This window comes from Quercus lobata, chromosome 12 (genome assembly GCF_001633185.2).
Source record: "Quercus lobata isolate SW786 chromosome 12, ValleyOak3.0 Primary Assembly, whole genome shotgun sequence".
In the NCBI taxonomy this organism is placed as follows: domain Eukaryota; kingdom Viridiplantae; phylum Streptophyta; class Magnoliopsida; order Fagales; family Fagaceae; genus Quercus; species Quercus lobata.
Genome location: NC_044915.1, coordinates 961,840 through 974,574, shown reverse-complemented (window position 1 = coordinate 974,574; position 12,735 = coordinate 961,840). Strand labels below are relative to the sequence as shown.

The 12,735-nt window shown below is 36.4% G+C and overlaps 1 pseudogene; it reads right to left on the bottom strand.

Annotated features, from left to right (window-relative positions):
• Positions 1 to 4,296: 4,296 nt before the first annotated feature.
• LOC115972056 lies at positions 4,297 to 8,791 on the bottom strand (annotated as a pseudogene).
• Between the last annotated feature and the right edge of the window lie 3,944 nt (positions 8,792 to 12,735).

Genomic DNA, 12,735 nt, shown 5'->3' with positions numbered 1-12,735 from the left:
GTGGTAACAGTATCACAAGTGAGAATCTAATTACAGTTAAGGAACTCATAAACAATTGATAGATTGTATCTATTTCAAAAATAATAATAATAATTGTTTGAAAAATACGGGTCAACTCGACCTGACCTATGACCCGATTGACTTGTTTAAAAATGACTCATTTTGACTTGCGACCCGATTGATTCGCAAATCCGATTGACCCGACCCGCCTATTTTGCCACATCTAGACACCAACCCCTAGTTATTGATGTTGTATGTGTCAGTGTGAGGGGGAAACTATGGATCATCTCTTGATCCACTTTAAGTTTTCTCATACTTTATGGAGTAAAGTTTTTCGGGTTTTTGGGATCCAGTGGGTGATGTTGAAGATAATGGCTCTTTTCTGTTTGCATGGAGGAATTAGTTTGGACAAAATCTGTCAAATACCTGGAATATGGTTCCAGCATGTCTTATGTAGTAAGTTTGGAAGCCATACCTTTGAAGATAAGGAAAGATTTGTGGATCTTTTAAGATCTCTTCTTCTTGGGACTTTGTTTCAGTGGGCTTGTATATGGGATTTTACACAATGTATCTCCATTTCTACTTTTCTACGATTTGCTACCTTTAGCTCTTGATTTCTATGTTTTTATTTATTTTCGGGAGTGTTTATCATTGTGAACACGATGATCTTATATATCAATAAAATTCTTATTACCTATCCAAAAAAAACCAAAAGGCATGAACAAGGATATTTACAAATCTTGTGCTTTTTGGTTTTTGACTTTTGGATATATTTTGATTGAACCATATACTTCATTTTGATCACAGCTATCACAGTTATGTATTTTTATTTATTTATATATATCTAATTAGATAGCTGAAACAAAAAGGAGGGGAGTTTTGAACTCTAGACACCTCCGTTAGAAAACACCAAGAAATGCCAATTGAGTTATAGCTCTTGGCTATTTTTATAAAGAATTATAGAAATTTTATTTTTTAACTTTATATGATTTGTTTCATTATTCTAAGTGGTTATTCCATGCTAGGTAATGAAGAACTTGTCATTCTTAACTATTGGGATTCAAGAATTTCTATAACTTAAGTGACACAATCAAAGCCTTTTTCCATTCTTTTAGTAACTGATTTATGTATAGGATTCCATTTGCCCTGCTCTCCTATTGTGATCGAATGAGAATGGATAAGAGGCTCCTGGGATTGACGTGAGGGGATAGGGACGGCTATATTTCTCGGACCGAACTCTAGGCGAATCTGAAGGGCACAAATACAAGTTATGCCTTGGAATGAAAGACAATTCTGAATCCGATTTGTTTACGAACAAGGAAGCTATAAGTAATGTAACTATGAATCTCATGGAGAGTTCAATCCTAGCTCCCTTGATCATGAAATATCGATTGCTTGTTGAACCCTGTGAATTGCATGAAAGTAAGATACTCCAAACTCGGGAGTCAAAGAGTTTTATAAAACATTCTTGATCGAATAAATGTGAATGAAAGATCCCACTGAGTTGAATTAGGTCCATGAATCTAAGAAATAGCTAAAATATATAATCTTTTATTGAACGGACCCTATCACAGTCAAATCGAAAAATTGTTTTTATTTATTGGTTTTGTATGGATAAGTATTAGTATTCTAAAAGGGAATGGCTCGGCTATCCCCCTAGCTAAGCCAAAAAAAAAAGGGTTCAATATGTGAGTCAAAAATGAAAATAAAGGATTTTTTTTTCAATACGTACGACCTAACCCACCGAAACAAATCTGTTTGATGAAATCAAATAGATTTTGACTTCAAGCATTAGAATTAGATCTCCTGTCTTAGTTAAGAGGAGTTATGGAACAGGTTAAAAATCACAATCAATTCATTTTTCAAATCCTACTGTAGTTGCACGAGCCCTTCCTATATGCCATAAATGACTTTTGCTTATTTTAATAAACATAATTTCATTTCTTTATAAAGTAAAAGAAAGGGAATGGTTAATTCCACAAAAGAAGTCTTTTTTTTTTTTTTTTAATCACAAGGTAGAACTAGAAATTCCTATTCATTTGTTACTGAAGAGACCATAGACCAATTCCCCCTTTTATTTATATTATTGTTGAGGGCCATTTGTGGAAGCCCAACAGACAGAATAGCCCAATGATGAGGGCCACAAAGAATTGACAAGATGAATAGCAAAAAAGCCCATTAGGCCCAAGCGGCAAGAATAATGGGTCATTGGCCCGACAAATATATAAATGGGTCTTGAAAAGGCAAGCGGGCTCAAAGAAGCCAGGAAAGAAAGAAATAGCATCCCATAGGCAGAGTATGAGTTAGAAAAGTGAGAAAGGGCCGCCGCAGGCCCAAAACAGTGTAAACTAAGAGACTAAGGGGTTTATGGCAGGTCCATGAATCCCAAAGATAAGGATAAAGTTATTGGGCCGGGGAAGCCCAATGAAGTTAGTAAAAAGCCCATGGGAGTGTAGAATTAGCAAAAGGGCCGAGAAAGCCTAAAGAAAGCAATCGGGTTATGGATGCCCAAAGGGACATAGGAGCGTATGAGTAGAAAGCAAAACAGTGCCCATAATAGGCCACTGAGAAAAGGGATAAACGATTGGTCCAAAAGGAGGTCCAGCAGGATTAAGTTATTATGGCAGGAATAACAATTCAAAGTGGCAGGCAGTAGAGAAAATCAAAAGTGGGCCAAGGAAATGTGAAACCCATTATCATATGAGGCCCAACTCCTGAATGGAGCGAAAAACTAAAGGAAAACCCACATGAAAGGCCAGGAAAGGCAGACAGAGAGTCTCCAGGTCACAGTAGATGCATGAGTAGCAGGTAGACTCTTGGACAAACTTGAAAGGGAAGCACGCACAAAGCCCAGGCACCACCAGCCTGTACCTAGCCAATATAGGACATGGTGGGGCCATGGGCTAGAGGTAAGAGGTAAAGTGGGTGTGGTTTGGTGGTGGAGAGAGGGAAAAAAATCTATTTACGGCTCCTGCCCAAGCCTCTTTTGGGAGGTACATCCTGCTGGGATGATAGACCACCCAAAAGAAGCAAGATTGAGGGGGAACTGTTGGTACATGCTCTGAGAGTAGAGAGAGAAAGTATTTATATCGTGGCAGGAAATAAGTGCTACGGTAGGGGGAGAACTGAAACCTGCCTCTGTCTGGCAAGGGTGAGTGGCACACGCCTCTGGTGGTCGGCAAGTACGTCCAGACCAAACAAAGGCGGTTAAGGAGCAAAATGGTAAAACCATGGTCGCGGCAGGTACTATAAAAAGGCTCTTGCCGTGCCCTGTAATGGGGATCGAAAAACAGAGCATATTTTGGGAAGAAAAGGAAAAAACAGAGCAAGAGGAAAAGAAAAAAGATAAGAAAGAAAACAGAAAAGAAAATAAAGAAAAACTAAGAAAAATGAGAGTTAGTTCAATAGGGCATGCACCCATAGATCGGTTCCTCTCTCTCCCCCTTCAAATCTTACCTTCTTCCAAAACGCAAATAAGGACTTTTTTCTTTTGGGCAACAACCATTCAGGTTTGACTCCCTCAAAGCCATTAATCCCCACGGCAGGATCCTTTTCCTGAGGGGGTTATTTGCATTGAGAAGAGGCGTTCTCTCCTCTTTGGCTTTGCTGCAGCAGACTAAGCTTAAAACTTAATTTATGCCCATTTAAATTAGCCAGTATTATTTTATTTGTTCTTCTCTATGATTGATATCATTATGACTGTAATCATGCTTTATCAGTAGGAAATACATAGCCGTTTATTTAAATAAGTCAAAATACTCTGTTTTAGTTATTATTGTATTTGCCTGCCATAACTCCTCTGTAACAGTTCTGCTTGTCGTAAATTTGCTCCTGACAGACAAGGCATAAGTTTGTGCACAAACCGGCCCAAGTTGAGTTACAATTGGACCGGCCTCAGCTCCCTTACTCAGAAACATCAGGACCCATCACCGCAGGAGGCAGCCCAACATACCATATCACACAAAAAAGGCCCACTACAATTATTATCATATTTTCCATTGATAATTGTATTCAAATTTACTAAATTTTTTAAGAGCTGAAATAATTATGGAAAATTCAACTTATAAACTTTGTGCAAATGCACCATCAATTTGAGCTAATAGGTCAAATATATTACTAGTTTGAGTTTATTAACTATTTTTATTATATTTTGGGGATTTTTTTTATTAGAGGTTATCATTCATTGTACTTGAAAATTAAGCGCTTATTCCTAAGCTCAATGAATTCTTAAATTTGACAATGAAAGGTTTTTTTTTTTTTTTTTTTTTTTTTTTCTCGGGTAGAAAACATGATTACTGATATTAATTCAAAGTTGAAACATCTTGAACAAAACAGTCATAATGGTTAGGAGAAACAGACTCCATCCAGACCAAAATAAGAAAAAAAAATTCTCACTCTTTTGGTGAAGGCATAAGCTAAAGCATTACTTTGCCGAAAAGTAGGAGAGAAAAAAAAAAGAGTTTCGTAATGAACTAGCACAAGACAATTTATCTATAATAATATGTCCGAAGGAAGACTGCAGCAAATTATTTTGACATAAAGCCTTTATTGAGATTGCCGAATCACCTTCAAAGCTGGAACTACGAAAGCCAAGTTCAAGAACGAATAGTACAGCTCTTCTAGCCGCCAAAGTCTCCAATAATAGTACTGAAGATGGCATGGGGATCTTTGCAGCCCAGCAAAGCCTCTCGGCCGTACCACTTGAATTTTTTCACAGCCCCACAGTGCTTGAAGTATGGTTTCAGGCTCCTTCAAACAAAGAGTACTACAAGTTGGATCACCGAGAATCTCTCTCTTACACAGATTTGATTTGGTGGGTCCGTGCATGCTCTCCATAACAACGGTTTCACCTTGCCTGGCACTTTAAGCTTCCATAGGTTCGACCAAATTTTTTTTGAAGGCACCGAAACTGAACTAGAAGCACTGTCCTGATTTGTCTCCACACACACAGCTTTATAACCTGACTTAACAGAGTATAACCCATCAGTACATAAAGGCCAATATAAGGCATCAGGTTGGGGATAAATAGGCAACGGAATGCCCTTTATTTTTTGAGCCTCATTAGGATGGAACACCATCAATTAGAGCAGACACAGTGGATTCCTTTGGCAGAAAAGATATAGGAGAGATTATTTGACAATGAAGGTGAATTAACCTAAATGGTGCTCAGGTTTATATATCAATGTGAAAGCATAATATGGCTCATTTTTACTCTGTTGTAATTTTTAAGGAAAGGCTGTGTACACATTTTGTGTACATTAGCTTTTCTCTTCCTAATAAAGTTATTATTTATCAAAAAATAAAAATGATCATATAAGAATGTAGAGGAAATAAATCCATTTTTTTTTAGAGAAGAGAAAATTGCAAATGCTAATTACTGTTGCCTAACATAAGCAAGTAAACTAAAGAAAATGTTAACAAAAGGAAGAGAGAGAGAGTTTTATGATGCAATTGGTTACCACAAAAGCAAGTAATCAATGACATAGGACCATTAATTTTCTTTTCCAGTTGCAACAGTGATTTGGAGAGCAGGACTAAGGCAAATCCTTTACACATAAGATTATAAGTTTTGTAACCTTTGGAAGCTATTGTTGCACCTAAAATGAATGTGAAAAAAATACTGAAAGAATCATTAAAACACTGGTAGCTATCAACATTATTTAACTAATTTTTTATTCTTCTATAATGGCCTCAACTGTTAAGCATCTAACCTTGTGTCAAAGAGGATCTAAATAATGAATTCCATTCACCAACACAATCATATCCAAGCAAACACCGCCACCATCACCCCCTTACCCCAGCACAATCACTCCACCAACTACCATCATCATCCTTACCACATCGCCATCAGGCCACCTGCAATTGTATTAACCACAACTGCATACCATCCTTGCATTTCAAAAAAGAAAAAGAAAAATGCAACATCAACCTATCCCACCATTACCCCATTGCAAACATGGATGCATATGTGCCTTGTGTCAACCACAAGTTGGTAAAGAGAAAGAACATCAAATCTTGGAAGTATTTAATTGAAATTTGACCATTTATAGCCATACAAGGCAAAGTACAATAGAACCACAGGATGATGGAAACCACAAAATAGTGCTTATTTGAGAAGAAAAATTAAAATAGTGCCTCGTAAAAAAAAAAAAAAATATATATATATATATATTAAAATGAAAATTCTTTCAGTTCAAGAAGAACCCAAACTGAATTACAGTTTAGAGGTACTTACTTCTCATATAATTTAATAAGTGATCTTAGCCTCTCATAACCATCTTCCTTCTGTTAAGGCTTTGGTTTCCCAGCCTGCCTTGATTCTGGTTTCCAATTGGTTTTAGTTAAAGACTGACCTAATAAGTCAGCAATGTCTGTTGCCATTGCCTCAGCCTTCTTCACGTATGGAAAATTTTCCTCCTTGAAGTGGTGTGATAACCACATATACATAGACAACACTTGATGCTTAGTCTCAAGATCCAAGAGGTCTGCATCATTTCGAGCAGAACCCTTGGGCATCCCCATTGCAATATTGACAGGAACATCCTGACTGTATGCTGAAGCAAACCTAAGAAGACGGTACATTGCTTTTGGGTCTCTTATATTAACTGGGGCAAAACAAAAGTTAAAACGATCTTCAAGAGATAATCCCCGTACCTTCTCCAACATATTTGCGACCTTCTTTATATGATCATGTTGACACAGAAAGTATGATCCATCTAGACAGCAATTTTCACCAAATTTTTCAAGTAGATGGCAGAATGTAACATTAGGCAGCTGCCCAGCAGATAGTACTTGTTCAAAGAAAGGAAAGTGACCGTTTTTCCTTACATCTTCAAAAGGTTGCTTCAAACACTCAATCAAGTAGTCTAAATCTTCTAAATGCAAGGTCATTGTGAGTCCGTCTGGATAGCGGTTTCCTCTACGACCAGCTCTTCCAGCAATTTGTTTCACCTGTGATGCTGGAACTGGAACAATCTTGTCTCCATTGTATTTTGAAAGGCTATAAAAAACAACCCTTCTAATGTTAAGATTCAAACCCATTCCCACAGCATCACTAGCAACAAGCACATCAAATTCATTATCTTGATCATTGAATAAAGTAGCTTGCTGTCTACGAGTTTCTGGTGGCAAGGCACCATAAATTACACAACAACGGTGATTGGTGTGTTTCTCAATTGCCATTTTAAACCTCTCATAATGCTGTTCATGCAAACTGATCACCAGTTTCTGCACAGATCTTTCGAACAATACTCAAAACACTCAGATCCCCACATAAATGCATCTCATCAGCCTTCAATCCAAGCAATGCCCGTGTCCAAGCATAACCCCTACATGGGTCTGCCATCATCTGAATTTCATCAATAACAGCCACATCGCACAAGTCATCTGTCGACACCATTTCCACATTACAGGCAATATGGTTTGAAAAAGGGGACAAATTTTTTTCTTGACCTGTGTGTAGAGCACAGTAAACCCCAAGTGCATTCACCTTGTCAAAGACTTCCATAGCCAATAATCTGAGAAGTCTCCAACAGATACCCTTCTTGGCTTCCATAAACTGTTGCAAAGCATTGTAAGTTTTACCACTGTTGGTTGGACTGCAATGATATATTATCTTCCGTTTCATAGCCCGTGCAAACGGAAACCAAGTGTGGGGCTTGGTAAGGTCTGCAGATTCCGAAACCGCTTAATCTCGTCAGGAAACTCCTCTAGACAAAACTCCACAAATATAGGAAACAAGAACTTGACAGAATCATTGGATGGACCGAGTGACGCCACATACTTAAAAATGTCAGCAGAACATTTCTTGAAGAAAAAGTTCCGGAACTTATGCACTGCAGTAGGAAAGAATGACATACCAATGTAAATGGCGAGAACCTGATTTTCCAAAGTAATTGAAAACTTGCTGCATCATCTCCCAATCACACCGCGTTTGCTTTGCACCCTTTTCGGCATTTCTTAACTCGCGATACACTTCGACAGGATTCCGTGATGCAATGTGCAAATAACCCTCACATCTCTCTAAACCCACATCATCATCATCATCACTAGCCACCATACAATCACCATTTTCCAATTCAACCGTGGTTGAATCACCAACATTGCTACAACCCTCCTCCTCCTCATCATCATCTACTACACCATGCAATTCAGCAGTTTTCCTAACATCAGCATCAAAATCACATTCAGAATCAACCATAGTCAAATTAGACACACCATGTTCATCATCACTAAATGCTGAAGAAGAAAAGAGTTTGGCATAGTCTGCATAGAGGGTGGCAGTAAATTTGAGAGGTTGTTGTGAAAAAAAATAAAAAAATTCTTAAAAGAGTGAATAAAGGTGGAAAATGAAGGGGTTGGGTTAGGGACATCCTCGGCAGGAGTAACAAAGCGACAATGGTGGGAAAGCAAAGGTGGGTGATATAAAGAAATGAAAGATCGGTTAAATAACAAAACCTTAATCCTAGAAAAAGAAGAAGGACGTTTTTCAGGTTTACAAATTCGAAACAGGGATATGGTTATTAAAGTAACACATTTAAAATAAATTTTTTTTTTTTAAAAAAAAGAAGAAAAAAAAGAAGAAGAGCAAAATGAAGAGTGTCTGTGTGAACATACAAAACAAAACTCACTCTTCACTCTTGCCGTCTTTCGCTTGCATTCGGCGCACACTGCCTTGCACTTGCACCGCCCTTTCTTCCTTCTGCATCTCTCCCTCTTCAGTCTTGTGAGAGTTTTTTTTTTTTTTGGCACGTGACTTCTTCTACACTAACAAGATTAATACTGTTTGGTTGAGTTTCAACCTCAGGATGTCTGCTACTTTATCAGGAGAAGTGAAAAAGAAAGGTTCTACCTTCTTCAGTCAAAAAAAAAAAAGGAAAAGAAAGGAAGCTTCCTTAGAGTATCTAGTGTACGGTTTGGGGAATAAACCCTGGTATTTAACTTTTTACTAAATCATTTTTTTTAAATATATTTTCAATCGATTTTTTATCTCATTTAAATATTATTTTTTACTAATTGTTTATTCTTTTTTAATCATTATTTATTCTTTTTTAACAACTATATTTTTCAATAAAAAATTGTTATATTCATAATATTTTTCACAATATTTTCACAAGAATCACATCAAAATCTTATGTGGAAAGTTGTTACTAGTTCTAATTTAAATCCATAACTGAAAATATATTTTTACTCACCAATATTAGCAAATAACAATATATTACTGAAAATTTATTATGAAAATATTATAATAGCATTTCTAAATTGTATTTTTCCTTTGTATCTCTTAACTTGGCCATACGTTCCCTTTTTTTTTTTTTTCTCCTTTTCTCTTGATTTTTCTCCACCACACACGTATACCCTTATCCCCACTCTCTCCTTTTTTTTCTCTACTTTCTAGTTTCCACTTCATTCCAGAACCTCCCTCTTCCTTTCTTTCTCCAACTCTCTTTCTCTACTTTTTTTTTTCTTTTTCTACTTCATTCCAAACGGAGAAAGAGGTAGAAAGAGAAAGAACAGATGGGTTAAATGGCTCCGCTTCGCCGCGCCTTCACTTTGCTCTCTGTGCTGCCGCGCCTTCACTTCGCTCTTTGTGCCGCCGCGCCTTCCACTCCTCCGCTGCCATCGCTCATCTTCCTCCCAATGTAGCCCAGATGGTAGATAGCTTGTGTCTTTTTTTTTTCTTTTTCTTTTTTTTAGCTTTTATTGTTATGGTTTGATTAATTTTAAGATTACGGTTTTGAGTTGTATTTTGATTATGCTTGAGTTTTTAGAGATGTTTGAGAGAAAGAATTGTTATGAATTTTTTTTTTTCCCATATTTGCTTGTTCTGATTCAACTTTATTTTAAGAATTGGATTTTGTTTTGTGTTTGGATTATGTGAGAAACGGATAGAATGAGAGAAAAATGAAAAAGAAAAAGAAATCCGAAGAAGAGAGAAATAATTGATATAATAGTAGCTGAGATAATTTTTTAAGTAGAAAAATTGGTTTAGAGTTGCTACAGTGTTCTCTAAATTAAGAGAATCACTGTAGCAATTTCAAAAATAAATTTGGAGAATCTGGACGTTTGGAGAATCGGCTGCAGCATGAATAGTAGCCTTTGGTGCTCCAAAAATAGCTATACAAAGACTGTTGGAGATACTCTTAGGTGTGTTGGGATACGCTAAAGAAAACTTTCTTTGGTTTTATAAAGGGGAGAGAAATGAAATGTTTGGATTTTTACCTTTATACCCTTATTTACCTATGACATTTTTTCCACTTTTTTATTATATATTTTTTTGCAAATTCTTTGACCTTTTTTTTTCCTTTTCAAAGTTTGAGTTTGGTTATATGATTGATCATTATATTTATCTACTTTGGAATTATTTAAAAAAAGTAACATCATTTTTTAACCATTTAAAAAAAATTATCATTCTAAAAAATTTTAATATAATTTGAAATTAAATTTTTTTTAAAGCATATCATTTTTTAACTAATTGTTTTTAAACAAATCATCATCGTAAACATTTTTTTGAAGTCAAAAGACAAGCATATATGACAGTTTGACTAAAAAGTATATATTCCATTGACCATTAATATGAACATATACAAGTTAATGTACAAATAGGAAAGAATAAATTGCTTCCTATCAATATGCCCAAGTCACTACCTTTATTTTTTTATTTTTATAAACACTACCTTGATTTTATACACATAATAAGTTAATAACACAAATTGGGAGATTATTTTTACATAATTATACACAACAACATATATACATTCCTTCAAAAGCATGTTTTTCTAATACATTTAGATCCATCACAGTGTCATACAACTAACCATAGTTCACTTTCTTTACACTATATTTACATTCCTTCAATAGCATATTGTAATAATACATTTACATTAATCCATAACTTCACAAAAAAACTCACTCTTTTAACTTAGGTCCAGAGCTAGTGTAAAAGACCCATTTTACAAAACTACTTGGGCAAACTTGAGCAAATTGGGGCCGATACCATTATTTTCTAGTGATATTTGGCCCACGAAGGCCCAACTATTTTTGTATAAAATGATGAGAATCAAACCCTTGTCTCCAAAAAATGGGCATGGTAAAGGAAAGAGAAAGAGAAAATTTAAAAAAAAATATGAAGAAAGAGAAAGAGAAAGGAAAATGAAGAACACATAACATCAAGTAAAGCCAAAACTCCAAGACATATGAGTAAGTTAAGGTCTGGGCTCTGCCCTTCTGCATCTCAACCATGTAATGAGATTAGGGCCCACAACTATTGAGGCTCAGAGGGAATGATCTGGTGGAGAGGGGAAAGGTCTTAGTTTGACATCCTGCCAAGACTTCTTTTGGGAGATGCTTTTCTAGGAAGATATCTTTACCATGAATGGGGCCGGTGGGGGGTCGTGTGATACATGCATGAGAGTATGGCCAAATAGCATTTATGACTTCCCTATCGTTTTAATTTGGAAGAATGAAGTGGGTGGCTTTGTTGTAGACTAGCATCAATCCAAAATAGGTGAGTTTTTTGTCTTACAGCCAAAACCAAAGATCCCTTTGTGGGGTGCCTGATGCCCAAGGAGGGTTTAGAACAAATAAAAGAGTGGGTGAGAAGAAAGGGCAAAAGGGTGAAAGCACTCACTTGAGTTTGGGTATAAAAGGAGGAGCAGTATCCATGAATGGGTAACACAGAAATTGAGGTGAACATATGAGGAAATAAACAGAGAAAGGAAGAAAAATCGTTAAGTGACATGGTAAAAAAACTTAAGGTATTTATGGCTAGAACAATTGAGAGTTTGTGTGTAAAACACTAAGAAATCTTTCCCCCCCTCACAAAAAGTCATACCTTCTACAGATTTCCTAGTGACTAGAATAACTATCTTGACTCACGCTCCAAACCCCACGACTTTATAGCCCCTTGTTGGCAATAAGGTTTTGTGAGTTGGGGTTGAGATATGTTTAGTCTGTTTCCTCTAGTGTGCATTTCATAAGTATTTACATATGTATTAGTGTATTTATTTGCTTCTTTGAATATGTGGGCTAATAATACCCAAAATAACAACCAATGGGTTATATTTATATTGTTTTTAAGTATCTTAGAGTGTGTTGTTTTGTGTATAGATTGGTTCATAAGGCCCATCCTGCAAAGAGAAATAAGCCCAACTCCCTCAAATTTGAAAAGCCTTATGGCCTGTTTGGATGGAGGGGGGAAGGAGGGAGAATGGAGGGGAGTAGAGTATAATTGGGTAAAAATAAACTAATTTTGTGTTAAATCTACTCTACTCTACTCCCCCTCCCTCTCCCTCAATCCAAACAGACCATTAGCTTAAGCCTATAAACAACACAAAAAAGGCACCTACACTAAGCAAATGATTATGATTTGTGATAACACAATGCCCCTCGCTGTTAACCTTAAGAAACTCATCTTTGGCAAATCCGACAATGCCTTATATTTCATGTGCTTTACCTTTTCCATTTAAAAATTTGGGCCAAACATATAAGGGTCATATTTGTAATTGGCATATCCCAATACAGAGAAGCACTTTACTTGTATTTAAGTCTTAGGTTCTAATGTGTTTGTGAGAGTGCTTTTTTCTTTAGCACACAGGCCCAAGGATCCTGGGCCAAATAGTTGTATTTTTGGTGGACTGGGCTTGGTTCACCGCAGCTAAATGGGGGCTGATTACGAACCAAGTTATGCGCAAGTCACATAAATCTCCTCAAGGCAAAAATGCGATTCCTCCTGGT